The sequence below is a fragment of the Kogia breviceps genome, chromosome 8 (genome assembly GCF_026419965.1).
Source record: "Kogia breviceps isolate mKogBre1 chromosome 8, mKogBre1 haplotype 1, whole genome shotgun sequence".
Classification (NCBI taxonomy): Eukaryota; Metazoa; Chordata; class Mammalia; order Artiodactyla; family Physeteridae; genus Kogia; species Kogia breviceps.
The window spans coordinates 5907153-5921624 of NC_081317.1; the positions used below are offsets into that span (position 1 = coordinate 5907153).

Genomic DNA, 14472 nt, shown 5'->3' on the forward strand with positions numbered 1-14472 from the left:
GGGCCTGCCCCTCCCCCGGAGACACACACCAGCAGATTGGGACAGAACAACACCCCGAAAGAGGCTCAGAGGGATTGGGAAGGCAAACAAGGAAAATCACCACCCAGGAAACATTGCTTTTTTTTTTTTTTTTTTTTTTTTTGAGTTGCCCAAATTCCTGTCCAAAGCTGCAGGCTCTGGGCGGGGGGCACCATGCCAGTTCAGACTCCCACTGGCCGTTCCCCTCGGCCAAGGCTCTGATGATGCCACTGATGGCCGCTCCCCGCAGTGGCCCTGTGACGTGGGCTGAGCAGAGTCACTGCCATCTGATGGATGGAGAAACTGAGTCCCAGTGAGAAGTGACTTGCCCAGAGTCCCAGAGAAAGCTGGTCACTGAGTCAGACTGGGAGCCTGTGGCCCTCCCTGGGGCCATGGGTCAAGACAAAGACACACGGAAAACAGAAAGGTACAGCCTGGGCAGGGGGCAGCTGGGGTGGAGGTGGAGGGGATTCTGCATTGGTACCAATCATGGGGAGCGGACAAAGCCTGAGAGGCCTAGATGCCAAGACAGAAGCTGGGACCAGCTGTGTATTCAACAAAAGCCTTTTATTCATTCAAAAATCAACCATTGGGTTTATTCCGCAGATATTAAAAAAGGTGAGGGGGCAAGGCTTCCCATTCCAGTGCCCTTAAGCTGATTCACTTGCTATCGCTGGGGTAGACCTAGAAGAAGGGCGTCTGGGAGACATGCTGCCAATAAGGTGGGGCTGGAAGCCCAGGGCCTGGCTGAGATCATAGCCACCCCCCCGCCCCCGGCTCGCCTCCCCATCTGCGGCCTCCCTCTCAAATCACCTATTTGTCTGGTCGGGTCCCCCAAATGCCTTTACCGATCATCGCCACGAGGGGGCGCTCCCGCGCTCCCCTCAATCCCTTCGAAGCTGAAACCACTGGGAACCCGGTAGCTTTCCACTAGGTGAGCAGTGGGACTTTCCCCAGGGAGAGGCTGCATCTTCCCAGGGGGCCCAGGAACCCCACACCCCAACCCCCTAGAGAAGAGACAGGGTCCCCGAAAGCCCAGATGCATCTGTCATCTAGGAAGTTGGCTGTCAAAACGAAAAGCATTTCAGGGGAAGAGGAGGACACACATCTGCCTTGACGTTATTCTAAACATTGCCTGGTTAACTACTAGAAACTCATGACGTTCTCCTAAGTACCATCAACGCAGAGTGGAGAGCGGATTCTATGAGGAGGAGGCCGGGGCTGCTGCAGACGGACTGCCCAAGGCTGGCCCCTGCTCCCGGGCTGGGTAGCGAGGGCTAAGAGCCTGGCTTCTGGCTGGTCTGGAAGCCCCAGAGAGCAGCAGTTGATGGCGCTGGGCCTCGGGAGGGAAACGGTGCCGGGGAGAGGGGCCCATGGGCTGCTCAGGGTTCCGAGGGTGCCGCAACTAGAGGCCTGGTGAGAGGAGGGGATGGAATTGTCCCTGCCCGCAACCTTGGACAAAAATGGCCAGTGTCCGGCACCCTGCCAGGAGGAAGCGTGGCCCTTCCAGCAGCTCTGGACTGTCTCTGGGCAAGGACCCAAGGTGTGCCTGGGGCGTGGGTCCACAGTACCGCCTGCTAAGGTCAAAAGCCACACGCGTAGCTCCAAACCAAAAGGCCTAACGGTGAGGAGGTGGGAGGAAAGCCTTGCACACAGATCTCCGTAGACTCCTAGGAATCAATGTCTCAGCGGCCGGGACCCACATGCTTAACCTTGGATAATTCTTAGCCACAAGCCATTTCCCGTGATGCTCCAGGACAGGCTGCACAAAAGCTCCTGCCCACTGGACCAGAGAGGTAAATCGAGGCTTAGGTGGAGGCCAGAGAAATCATTTGACCTGGGGAAAGGCCCCACTCTCCCCATCTCCAGCCCCAAGCCACCAAGTTCACCTGCTGCCCTAGGGTCCTAGGTCAGAGCCAGGCTGAGGAACTGCAGGATTTGGTGGTGAGTACTGGGCCTCCTAGGCCAGTGGCCTGAGCAGGAAGGTGACCGCAGGGGCCTCAAAGAGCCCAAGCTTCAAAGTCACCCGTGAAAATGGAACCACTGCTCCTATCCCCGCAGGATCTGGGGGGCTTCCAGTGGAGGGAGAGGGCAGCCAGAGGGCTGGCAAATGAAAGGAGGGAGAGACAGGGGCTGGCCAAGCGGTCCAGCCTGCAGGAGCGGACACGCAAGTCCCACGCTGGCAGAGCCGCTGTCTGGCGGAGGGTCTGCTGTGAGAGTTAAAGAGCAGGAGAAGCTCTGGCCTCCTGGGAAAGTGCAAAGTGGACGCCAAGGGCAATTTCAAGTGGGGGCCGAGGGTCAGCTCCTCCCCTCCGGTGGCCGGGATAAGTCAGGAGGTGATAGGCTGCTGATTTCGCAAAGAAAAAGCAGGGATTCTCGATTCTGGCCTGGCCGTAAACAGTCTGGGAGGCTGCTTCTCACCCAGAAGCCTTCCCTGGGTGAGGACTAGTTCTGGGCCTGAAAGATAACTCAAGAGTCCAGGAGGGACCAGGAAGCTCTGCGGGGAGGGACAGGGTGTGTCATCCGAACCCACACACCACAAACAGTGGCTGCTGTGTCCCTGAAGACTGTGCTAAGAGACAAAGTGACTCAGACAGTCGCCGTGTCTGCTGGGGTCTATAAACTTAGCCACAGACCTCAGAATCACCGACTGCAGGAAACCCAAGCTTAGAATCAGACAGCATCAGCGCGAAGGGAAGCCTTCGGATCCCCCAGCCCGGGCTCCCGGCTCTGTAGCCGGGGGAGCTGGGGCCCACGGGGGTGGTGGGGGGGGCGGGCGGGGCACAATCATGGAGCAAGGGCCAGCCTCGGGATCCTGCCTTCTGGTCCAAGGTCATCTGACTTTCCTGGTGACAGCTGTGGGCCTGCCCTGTCTCAGTGGCAGGCAGAGCTAGAAGCTTCCCTTGAGCACATGTGGGCCACAGCCCAAGAAGCTACCTGAATGGGATTGCCTGCGGCCCTTCTCTCTCCCCCTCTCCCTTCCGGCCTTTCCGCTAAAAGGAGGGAAAGATACTGTAGGAAGGCGGGAAAGCAGGATGAGCGGCTATTCTCAAAACCCACCAAGGAGGGAGACGCAGACTTTACATCTGCTCCCTCCCTCCTCCTTCTCTCCTTAGGTTCTGGGTCCACCCCCCCGCCCCTTCCTGGCTCCCAGTCTCAGCACAAGCCTCTCGCCACTCTCCATGGCGCTGCGAACACCAAAGCAAGAACTGAGAAACCAGAAGACGTCCCCTGTTTGTCCTCAGAAAAGAGGTTATGGACCCAGAGGAGGATACAGGACCGAGAGATGTGTGAACTGGGAGCAGAGAAAAGAGATCCAGGAGGGAGGCATTCGAGCTGGAGGGAACAGTGCATTAGCCATTTAAGAAGCCCACCTTTCCCCTCTCCATACATCGAGCACAGTATCTGGAAAAAAAAAAAAAAAAAAAAAAGATTTTTGGCTTCTTGGCCGCTGCAGGCCACCATCCTCCCAAGCGCCTGGGCAGGTGAGCGAGGGCGTGCACGTGTCAACAGTGGGCCCCGCATCCCTGGGAGCGTCAGACACACGAGGCAGCAGCAACAGTTACCAACCAATAAATAAAAGGTATCAATTATATATGTATATAAAAAAAAAAAACTTCACTTTCCCCACAAAAAGCACGATACTGTTATCACAAAAAAAAAAAAAAAAAATCAACATTGTAATGAAACATCCTATCGGCGCAGGTGGTCTTGCTGCTCGAGGATGGGGCGCCAAATCACGATGGGCAGGCAGGCCCCCCCACGCCCCGACCCCACGTGGCCTCTCCCGCTGCCAAGGGCAAGGCAGGAGGCAGAGTTCTTTGACGTCCCCGAGGCCTTCTCCCCGTCTGTCAGTCTGAATCTTCTAGGACAGAAGGTAGTTTTGGTTTTTTTTTTTTTTTCCTTTTTCAGTGTCTGTTTGAAATAAAGAACGAAAGCACACACGCAGGAGAGCAGGAGGGACCGAGAGGCCGCCTGCGAAGCAGCCGAGTCCTTGGTTTTGCAGAGGGCTGGAGCCTTTTCCCATCTGTACTGTCGTTTTCTGGACAGGCAGAAGTCGGTGGCAATTGGAGCCGGTGGCTTCAGGCGGCGGGTGGGTGCGGGGCGGGTGGAGGAGAGCCAGGCCTCGCGGTTCCAGGGCAGCCCGGCGGGGCATGGATGCGGAGAAAGGCTGGGTGGACACAGGAGGGTGGTGGTGTTGGGGCGGAGGTGGCCTCATGGCACGGGGGGAGGCGAGTGGTTCCCAGGCATCTGGAAGACACAGGGAGGCGGGGCGGGTTCAGAGCTGGCTGCCAGGGACACAGAGCAGGCGACAGTCAACTAGAGGACCAGGCGGCATTATATGTCACAAGTCCGAAAAATGTGCATGCCCTCCGATCCACGCATTTGGTGCTTCGTATTTATCCTTAAGAAATAGGGCTTCCCTGGTGGCGCAGTGGTTGAGGTCCCCGCCTGCCGATGCAGGGGACGCGGGTTCGTGCCCCGGTCCAGGAGGATCCCACGTGCCGCGGAGCGGCTGGGCCCGTGGGCCATGGCCGCTGAGCCTGCGCGTCCGGAGCCTGTGCTCCGCAACGGGAGAGGCCGCAACGGTGAGAGGCCCCCGTACCGCAAAAATAAATAAATAAATAAATGTTTATGGGGGGTGGGGGAGGGATGGACTGGGAGTTTGGGGTTAGTAGATGCAAATTATTACATATAGAATGGATAAACAATAAGGTCCTACTGTATAGCCCAGGGAACTATATTCAATATCCTGGGATAAACCACAATGGAAAAGAATATGAAAAAGAATGTATATAAAAAGAAATATGTATCTGAATCACTTTGCTGTACAGCAGAAATTAACATGACATTGTAAATCAACTATACTTCAGTAAAAAATAAATTAAAAAGAAAGAAAGAAATGTTTATGACAGTATCATCTGTAATAGCAACATTAAAAGGGAGGGAGCAAACTCAGTGTCCACTATCAGGGGACAGGTTGGATAAATGAGGACAGAACCATCGGATAAAAAAGTTTGCAAACATTAAGAACAATGTGTGCAATGGCCAATAATCACATGAAAAGATGCTCAACAGAATTAGTCATCAGGGAAGCACAAATCAAAACCACAATGAGGGGCTTCCCTGGTGAGCGCAGTGGTTGAGAATCCGCCTGCCGATGCAGGAGACACGGGTTCGTGCCCCGGTCCGGGAGGATCCCACGTGCCGCGGAGCGGCTGGGCCCGTGAGCCATGGCCGCTGAGCCTGCACGTCCGGAGCCTGTGCTCCGCGAAGGGAGAGGCCACAGCAGTGAGAGGCTCGCGTACCACACACACACACAAAAACCAAAACAAAACACAATGAGACACCACTTTGCACCCACTAGGATAAAACCTGAAACTAACGTGTTGGTGAGGGTGTGAAGAAACTGGAACCCTCGACCATGGCTGGTAGGAATATAAAACGACACAGTGGAAGAGTTTGGCAGTTCCTCAGAAAATTAAACATCGTTACTATATGATCCAGCAATTGCACCCCAGGGATGTTCTCTAAAAACTGGAAAATAGGTACTCAAATCCATGTACACCAATGTTCATAGCACCATAATTCACAACTGCCAAAAGGTGGAAATGACCCAGATGTCCATCAATGGATGAATGGATAAACAAATGTGATCTAACCACACAATGGAATACTATTCAGCCATGCAAACAAATGAAGTACTGGTACATGCCCCAACACAGATGAAACTTGACCACATGATGCTAAGTGAAAGAACTAGACATAAAAGGTCACATAGTAAATGATTCCATTTATATGAAACATCCAGAATAGAGACAGAAAGCAAAGTATCGTTGCCAGTGGCTCAGTGAGGGGTGGGGGTGGGGGAGAAGCTGCTTAAGGGATATGGAGTTTTATCTTGGAGTGAGGCAAAGTTTCCAGAATGTACTAAATGCCACTGAATTGTTCACTTTAAGATAGTTAATTTTATGTTACGTGAATTTCACCTCAATACATTTATTTTAAAAAGCAGCAGCCTGGGGGACAGTTATGTCTGTTACTGTCTGTGCATCCAAAGATCCTTCCCATAACCTGCTCCAGCCCTGTGTTTAAATCGCACGTCCCCACTCCCCACTGCACAGGTGTAGGTGTCTGATACAAAGGGGTCATCTTCCTGATTTGGGGAAATGACTTAAAAACATTACCTGGGCCAATCTGAAGCTATGTGGAGGTGGCCCTGGAGGAGTAGGAAGGCCCTGCAGGACCAGAATTCGGTGGGGGGGCATTGTGGTGCAGGTGCTGAGGGAGAGAGAGTATGGAGCAACCACCCAGAGAAAGGCCAGAGCACCCAAGGGGAGGCCTGGGTCCTCTCAGCCTTCCAGGTCCCCTGCCAGCCCCTGGAGGTTCAGCTGGGTCTCCTATCCCATGCTTTACCTTCCGCGGTGATCTGTGAACCCCTGTGACTTGCATTATTGTATCTGCTAGTTAAGGGAATTCCCTGGTGGTCCAGTGGTTAGGACTCCAAGCTCTCACTGCCAAGGCCTGGGGTTCGATCCATGGTTGGGGAACTAAAATCCCATAAGCTGTGCGGCGTGGCCAAAAAAAATGTAAAAAAAGGAAAAAAAAAAAAAAAAGAACTGCAAACATGATGAAACTCACCAAATGCTTTTAAATCCCTATATTCATAGTTACACATGTATTTTTAAAAAACTTCATTGGTCACCTCTAAGGATTTTAGAAATCCAACTCGTTTTGAAAACTGATAAAGAATAAAGTATCCATCATGCCTTCCCTATGAAAACCAAGCCTCGGGGTAACCAACAAGTGGATGAGGGCAAGTTTCCCTTTGTAAATCTAGCCAATGACGAAGAAGGAAAGACAACTTTAGGAGGTCACCATTTTGCACCACGTAGTGAATGAATGGACAGAGGTGGCGATCAGCAACAGCTGCTGATGTCACCGAGGACATGTGCACCTGCCAGGCACACACAACCCCACTCATGAGGTGTTCTCACCCAAAGTGGACCAAATCCAATGTCAAGCCAGCCTGCAGATCTAACTGCCACTTCCGGGAAGGACAAGAAAGAGGAGAGCCAGTTAACAGCACCATGGGGCACTGTACAGAATGCTCTTCTCAGCGAATAGCAAGAAGGAAAAGGGAAGGGGGAAAACTTGCGAGATTAAAATAAACGTAGACCTATCAACCAGTTGCTATCTATGGACTTTATTCAGATTCAGATTCCAATAAACAAAGTGAAAAAAATTGTGAGACAACAGGAAAGTGGAATGTAAGCACTGATGAGAGCGTATTAAGGAATTATTGATTGGGGGGTATTATGGATTTTTTTTTAGAGAATCGTTATCTTTTAGAAATACATTTTGAAATATTTATGTATGAAATGATACGATGTCTTGAATTTGCTTCAAAACAACCCAGTGTCGGGGGTGTGTGGGGGAGGGTATAGATGGCACAAGATTGCTTGTGATTCAGAAGCTGGGAGATGGGTACACGGAGTTACATATTCTCTCTACTATTGCATGAGAATGTTCCCATAATAAAAATTGTTTTAATCCACTCTCAAATTTCCAACAACCTAAGTGCCCCACACCATAAGACTGGTTAAGGTATGGTCCAGCCATAAACGGAATACTATGCAGCTATTAAAAATGATGATCTCGAGCAACATTTAGTGACACAAAAAATATGCATGATCTCAGTTCCTGAATAATTCAGTGAATTATATTATCTAAGAATTATGATCCATCAGGAATCTGAGAAGGCAAATAAATCACAAAAACAATGGAACACAAATTGGATATAATTACTATCAGGCAGGATCTAGGAAGGCCTGAGAAAAATGGTATGGCAATTTTGGGGAAGAGCTATAGAAAAGTGGATCTTGTCACCCTGAAAAACTTATCATGGAAATAAAGTTACATCGTGTTGGCCGACATGTTGCTGGTGAGGGTAAGATATATGTCTACATAAATTGTGTCAAGGAAAGCCAGTGTAGACACAACAGGATGTGAAGCCAAGTTGGGTAAAACACATGAAAAATCTCTTTTCTTAGTGCTGAGTCTCTGAAAGAAAAAATAAATGTTTCCTACAAGTTGTTCCTTTAAAAAACAAACAAACAAAAAACCAAAAAACACAGCCAACAGCATATGGTTATGAACTCGTTGTTGAGGAAATATACATACATATATATTCATAGAAAACTGTGAGACAAAAACAAATAGGGTAATTCAAAAAGAATCACACACTTTAAAGAAATTAATTACACTGTACAACTTTTCCTTGCGGGGATACGGTAAGAACTTATGTTTGCACCATTTTTCCATGGCCTGGAGGAAATAAGCAGCTGTTATATGATAGTTGCCAATGAGGCCACTGGTGGTAATTCACAAAAGGGGGGCTCTGAAAAATCAGACAACAGATCAGTATGCACTGTGGGACCCAGAGCTGCATATTGAATATTTTTAAGATTATAGCAATAACGGTCACAGTTCCTTTATAAATTGGTTTGATTATAAGTTCCTATGTGACCTAGTTACTGAGTATTAACTTTTTGTAAGTGTTCAATTCTTTCTGAATCATTCTGGACACAAAATGTTCACAGTGGTTATTTCTGGGTTATATAGGCAGGGTTTTTTTCAATAAACTTTTTTATGGAGGTTTTCTTTTTAAACATATTTTCTAATGTCTCTTCAATGAAAAAAGATTTCTTGTGCAAAAACATAAGAATATTAGAAGCTTCAAAACAGGCTTCCTAAACAAAATATCAGCAAATCAAATCTGATGATACATAAAAGCACATCATGGGTGGCTTAGCATTCAAAAATCAATCGGTTTAAGTCAGAATGGCCATCATCAAAAAATCCAGGCTTCCCTGGTGGCGCAGTGGTTGAGAATCCGCCTGCCAATGCAGGGGACACGGGTTCGTGCCCCGGTCTGGGAAGATCCCACATGCCACGGAGCGGCTGGGCCCGTGAGCCATGGCCGCTGAGCCTGCGCATCTGGAGCCTGTGCTCCGCAATGGGAGAGGTCACAACAGTGAGAGGCCCACGTACCGCAAAAAAAAAAAAAAAAAAAAATCCACAAACAGTAAATGCTGGAGAGGGTGTGAAGAGATGAGAACCCTCCTACACTGTTGGTGGGAATGTAAATTGGTGCAGCCACTACGGAGAACAGTATGAAGGTTCCTTTAAAAACTAAAAATAGAGCTACCATATGATCCTGCAATCCCATTCCTGAGCATATATCCAGTGAAAAACATGGTTCGAAAAGATCATGCACCCCAGTGTTCACTGCAGCTTTGTTTATGATAGCCAAGACATGGAAACAACCTAAATGTCCATCGACAGAGAATGCGTAAAGATGTGGTACATATATACAATGGAATATTACTCAGCCACTAAAAAGAATGAAATAGGCATAGGAGGGAGGCTGGGGTGATCAAGAGAGGCAGGCGGGAGGAGCCATCCAGGAGGAGCGGGAGAGGAGCGGAGGGCGATTGCCCCGCCCACTCGGGCCGGGGAGCCTGCTGAGCTCCCAGGCCGGTCCCCTGCCCTCCAAGGCCCCCTCCAGGCCACATGGGTCCTTGGGGGCATAGGAAGGAGGCCGGGGTGGGGGTGGGGGGGAGAATAGGAGAGGCACGAGGGAGGGGCCTTCCAGGAGGAGAGGGAGAGGAGCCGAGGGTGATTGCCCCGCCCACTCAAGCCCAGGAAGCCTGCTGGGCTCCCAGGTGAGGTCCCCTGACCTCTGAGACCAGGAGTGGGGGAAACGCCTGGGCCCCTTCTGTTCCTTGAGCCTAAGTTCCACACCCCTACAGCCCCCAAGGCCTTTTCCAGATCCTGAGCATTGGCCCCGCCCACCACCCAAACCTCACCCTTGCTTAGGCCCTGCCCTCCACAGCTAAGGACTTCCCCCCACTTTTTTCTTTTTTTTCTTTTCCCTCCTCCTCTTTTTTACTATTGTGGTACTGATGTACCTTCCAGTTGTTAATTCATCTATATTTTAATTTTCATATTCTTCCTAACATATCTGTTAGTTTCCTAGTCTAATTTTATTTTTTTAATTTGTTATTGTTGTGGGGGTTTTTTGCCGCCCCAGGTAGCTTGCAGGACCTTGGTTCACAAGCCCAGGTCGGCTGAAGCTCCTGCGGTAGGAGCTCCAAGTCCGAACCACTGGACTAACAGAGAACCTCAGACCCCAGGGACTATTCATCAGAGTGAGGTCTCACGGAGTTCCTCATCTCAGCACCAAGACCCAGCTCTACCCAATAGCCACAAACCTCAGTGTTAAAAGCCTCAGGCCAAACAACCAGTAAGACAGGAACACAATCCTACTCATTAAAAAAAAAAATGAGATGGCAAAAAAATATGTCACAGATGGAGGAGCAAGGTAAAAACCTACAAGACCAAATAAATGAAGAGGAAATAGGCAGTCTACCTGAAAAAGAATTCAGAGTAACGATAGTAAAGATGATCCAGAATCTCGGAAACAGAATGGAAGCACGGATTGAGAAAATACAAGAAATGTTTAACAAAGATCTAGAAGAACTAAAGAACAAACAAACAGAGATGAACAACACAATAACTGAAATGAAAAATACACTAGAAGGAATCAATAACAGAATAACTGAGGCAGAAGAACGAATAGGTGAGCTGGAAGACAAAATGGTGGAAATAACTGCCGAGGAGCAGAATAAAGAAAAAAGAATGAAAAGAATGGAAGACAATCTCAGAGACCTCTGGGGCAACACTAAACGCACCAACATTCGAATTATAGGGGTCCCAGAAAAAGAAGAGAAAAAGAAAGGGTCTGAGAAAATATTTGAAGAGTTTATAGTTGAAAAATTCCCTAAGATGGGAAAGGAAACAGTCACCCAAGTCCAGGAAGCATAGAGAGTCCCATACAGGATAAAACCTAGGAAAAACACACCAAGACACATATTAATCAAACTAACAAAAATTAAATTCAAAGAAAAATTATTAAAAGCATCAAGGGAAAAACAAATAATAACATACAAAGGAATTCCCATAAGGTTAACAGCTGATTTTTCAGGGGAAACTCTGCAGGCCAGAAGGGAGTGGCAGGATATACTTAAAGTGATGAAAGATAAAAATCTACAACCAAGATTAGTCTACCCAGCAAGGATCTAATTCAGATTCAAGGGAGAAATCAAAAGCTTTTCAGACAAGCAAAAGCTAAGAGAATTCAGCACCACCAAACCAGCTTTACAACAAATGCTAAAGAAACTTCTCTAAGCGGGAAACATAAGAAAAGAAAAAGACCCACAGAAACAAACCCAAAACAATTAAGAAAATGGTAATAGGAACATACATATCAATAATAACCTTGAATGTAAATGGATTAAATGCCATAACCAAAAGACACAGACTGGCTGAATGCATACACAAACAAGACCCATATATATGCTGTCTACAAGAGACCCACTTCAGACCTAGGAACACATACAGACTGAAAGTGAAGGGATGGAAAAAGATATTCCATGCAAATGGAAATCAAAAGAAAGCTGGAGGGGCTTCCCTGGTGGCGCACTGGTTAAGAATCCGCCTGCCAATGCAGGGGACATGGGTTCGAGCCCTGGCCTGGGAAGATCCCACATGCCATGGAACAACTAAGCCCATGCACCACAACTACTGAGCCTGCACTCTAGAGCCCATGAGCCACAACTCTGGAAGCCAGTGAGCCATAACTACTGAAGCCCGTGTGCCTAGAGCCCGTGCTCCACAACAAGAGAAGCCACTGCAATGAGAAGCCTGCACACCACAACAGAGTAGCCCCCACTCACCGCAACTACAGAAAGCCCACACACATCTATGAAGACTCAATGCAGCAAAAAAAAAAAAAAAAAAAAAAAAAATTGATAAACCCTTAGCCAGACTCATCAAGAAGAAAAGGGAGAAGATGCAAATCAATAAAATTAGAAATGAAAAAGAAGAAATCACAACTGACACTGCAGAAATATAAGGGATTATAAGAGACTACTACAAACAACTATATGCCAATAAAATGGACAAACACGAAGAAATGGACAAATGCTTGGAAAGGTACAACTTTCCAACACTAAACCAGGAAGAATTAGAAAATATAAATAGACCTATCAAAAGTAATGAAATTGAAACCGTAATTAAAAATCTTCCAACAAACAAAAGTCCAAGACCAGATGGCTTCACAGGTGAATTCTATCAAACATTTAGAGAAGAGCTAACACCCATCCTTCTCAAACTCTTCCAAAAAATGGAAGAGGGAGAAACATTCCCAAATTCATTCTGTGAAGCCACCATCACCCTGATATCAAAACCAGAAGAAGATACATAAAAAAAGAAAATTATACACCAATATCACTGATGAAGCTAGATGCAAAATTCCTGAACAAAATACTAGCAAACAGAATCCAACAGCACATTAAAAGTATCATACACCATGATCAAGTGGGATTTATCCCAGGATGCAAGGATTCTTCAATATATGCAAATCAATCAATGTGATACACCACATTAACAAATTAAGGAATAAAAACCATATGATCATCTCAATAGATGCAGAAAAAGCTTTTAACAAAATTCAACACCGATTTATGATAAAAACTCTCCAGAAAATGGGAATAGAGGGAACCTACCTCAACACAATAAAGTCCATATATGACAAACCCACAGCAAGCATCCTACTCAATGGTGAAAAACTGAAAGTATATCCACTAAGATCAGGAAAAAGACAAGGATGTCCACTCTTGCCACTCTTATTCAACGTAGTTTTGGAAGTCCTAGCCACAGCAATCAGAGAAGAAAAAGAAATAAAAGGAATATAAGTTGGAAAAGAAGAAGTAAAACTGTCACTGTTTGCCAATGGCATGATACTATACATAGAAAATCCTAAAGATGCTACCAGAAAACTACTAGAACTAATCAATGAATTTGGTAAGGTTGCAGGATACAAAATTAATGCGCAGAAATCTCTGGCACTCCTATACACCAACAACGAAAAATCAGAAAGAGAAATTAAGGAAACACTCCCGTTTACCACTGCAACAAAAAGAATAAAATACCTAGGAATAAACCTGCCTAAGGAGGCGAAAGACTTGTACTAAGAAAACTACAAAACACTGATGAAAGAAATCAAAGATGACATAAACAGATGGAGAAATACACCATGTTCTTGGATTGGAAGAATCAATATTGTGAAAATGACTTTACTACCCAAAGCAATCTACAGATTCAATGCAATCCCTATCAAACTACCAATGGCATTCTTCACAGAATAGAACAAAAAATTTTACAATTCGTATGGAAACACAAAAGACCCCAAATAGCCAAAGCAATCTTGAGAAAGAAAAATGGAGTTGGAGGAATCAGGCTCCCTGACTTCAAACTATACCACAAAGCTACAGTAATCAAGACAGTATGGTACTGGCACAAAAACAGAAATATAGATCAATGGTACAAGACAGAATGCCCAGAGACACGCCCTGCACATATGGGCACCTAATTTATGACAAAGGAGGCAAGAACATTCAGTGGGAAAAAGACAGCCTCTTCAGTAAGTGGTGCTGGGAAAACTGGACAGCTACATGTAAAAGAATGAAATTAGAACACTACCTAACACCATACACAAAAATAAACTCCAAATGTATTAAAGACTTAAATGTAAGACCAGACACTATAAAACTCTTAGAGGAAAACATAGGAAAAAACACTCTGACATAAACCACAGCAAGATCTTTTTTGACCCACCTCCTAGAGTAGTGGAAATAAAAACAAAAATAAACAAATGGGACTTAATTAAACTTAAAAGCTTTTGCACAGCAAAGGAAACCATAAACAAGACGAAAAGACAACACTCAGAATGGGAGAAAATATTTGCAAATGAAAGAACAGACAAAGGATTAATCTCCAAAATATACAAACAGCTCATGGAGCTCAATATCAAAAAACAAACAATCCAGTTAAAAAATGGGCAGAAGACCTAAATAGACATTTCACCAAGGAAGACATACAGATGGCCAAGAGGCACATGAAAAGATGCTCAACATCACTAATTATCAGAGAAATGCAAATCAAAACTACAATGAGATATCACCTCATGCTGGTCAGAATGGCCATTTTCAAAAAATCTAGAAACAAATAAATGCTGGAAAGGGTGTGGTGAAAGGGAACCCACCTGCACTGTTGGTAAGAATGCAAACTGATACAACCACTATGGAAAACAGTATGGAGGTTCCTTAAAAAACTAAAAATAGAAATACCATATGACCCAGCAATCCCACTACTGGGCATATACCCTGAGAAAACCATAATTCAAAAAGAGACATATACCACAATGTTCATTGCAGCACTATTTACAATAGCCAGGACATGGAACCAACCTATATGTCCACTGACAGATGAATGGATAAGAAGATGTGGCACATATATACAATGGAATATTACTCAGCCATAAAAAGA

At 46.4% G+C, this 14472-nt stretch overlaps 1 protein-coding gene across 4 annotated transcripts in view; it reads right to left on the reverse strand.

The window, feature by feature from the left end:
* Positions 1 to 566: 566 nt before the first annotated feature.
* NCS1 (neuronal calcium sensor 1) overlaps positions 567 to 14472 on the reverse strand; it is a 60948-nt gene continuing 47042 nt past the window's right edge. For 3 of the 4 annotated variants that reach the window (XM_059072026.2, XM_067040494.1, XM_067040495.1), the window contains one exon: positions 567 to 4269. The gene's annotated coding sequence lies outside the window, so the exon portion shown is untranslated. The remainder of the gene's footprint in view (positions 4270 to 14472) is intronic. The other variant, XM_067040493.1, reaches the window with a different exon arrangement.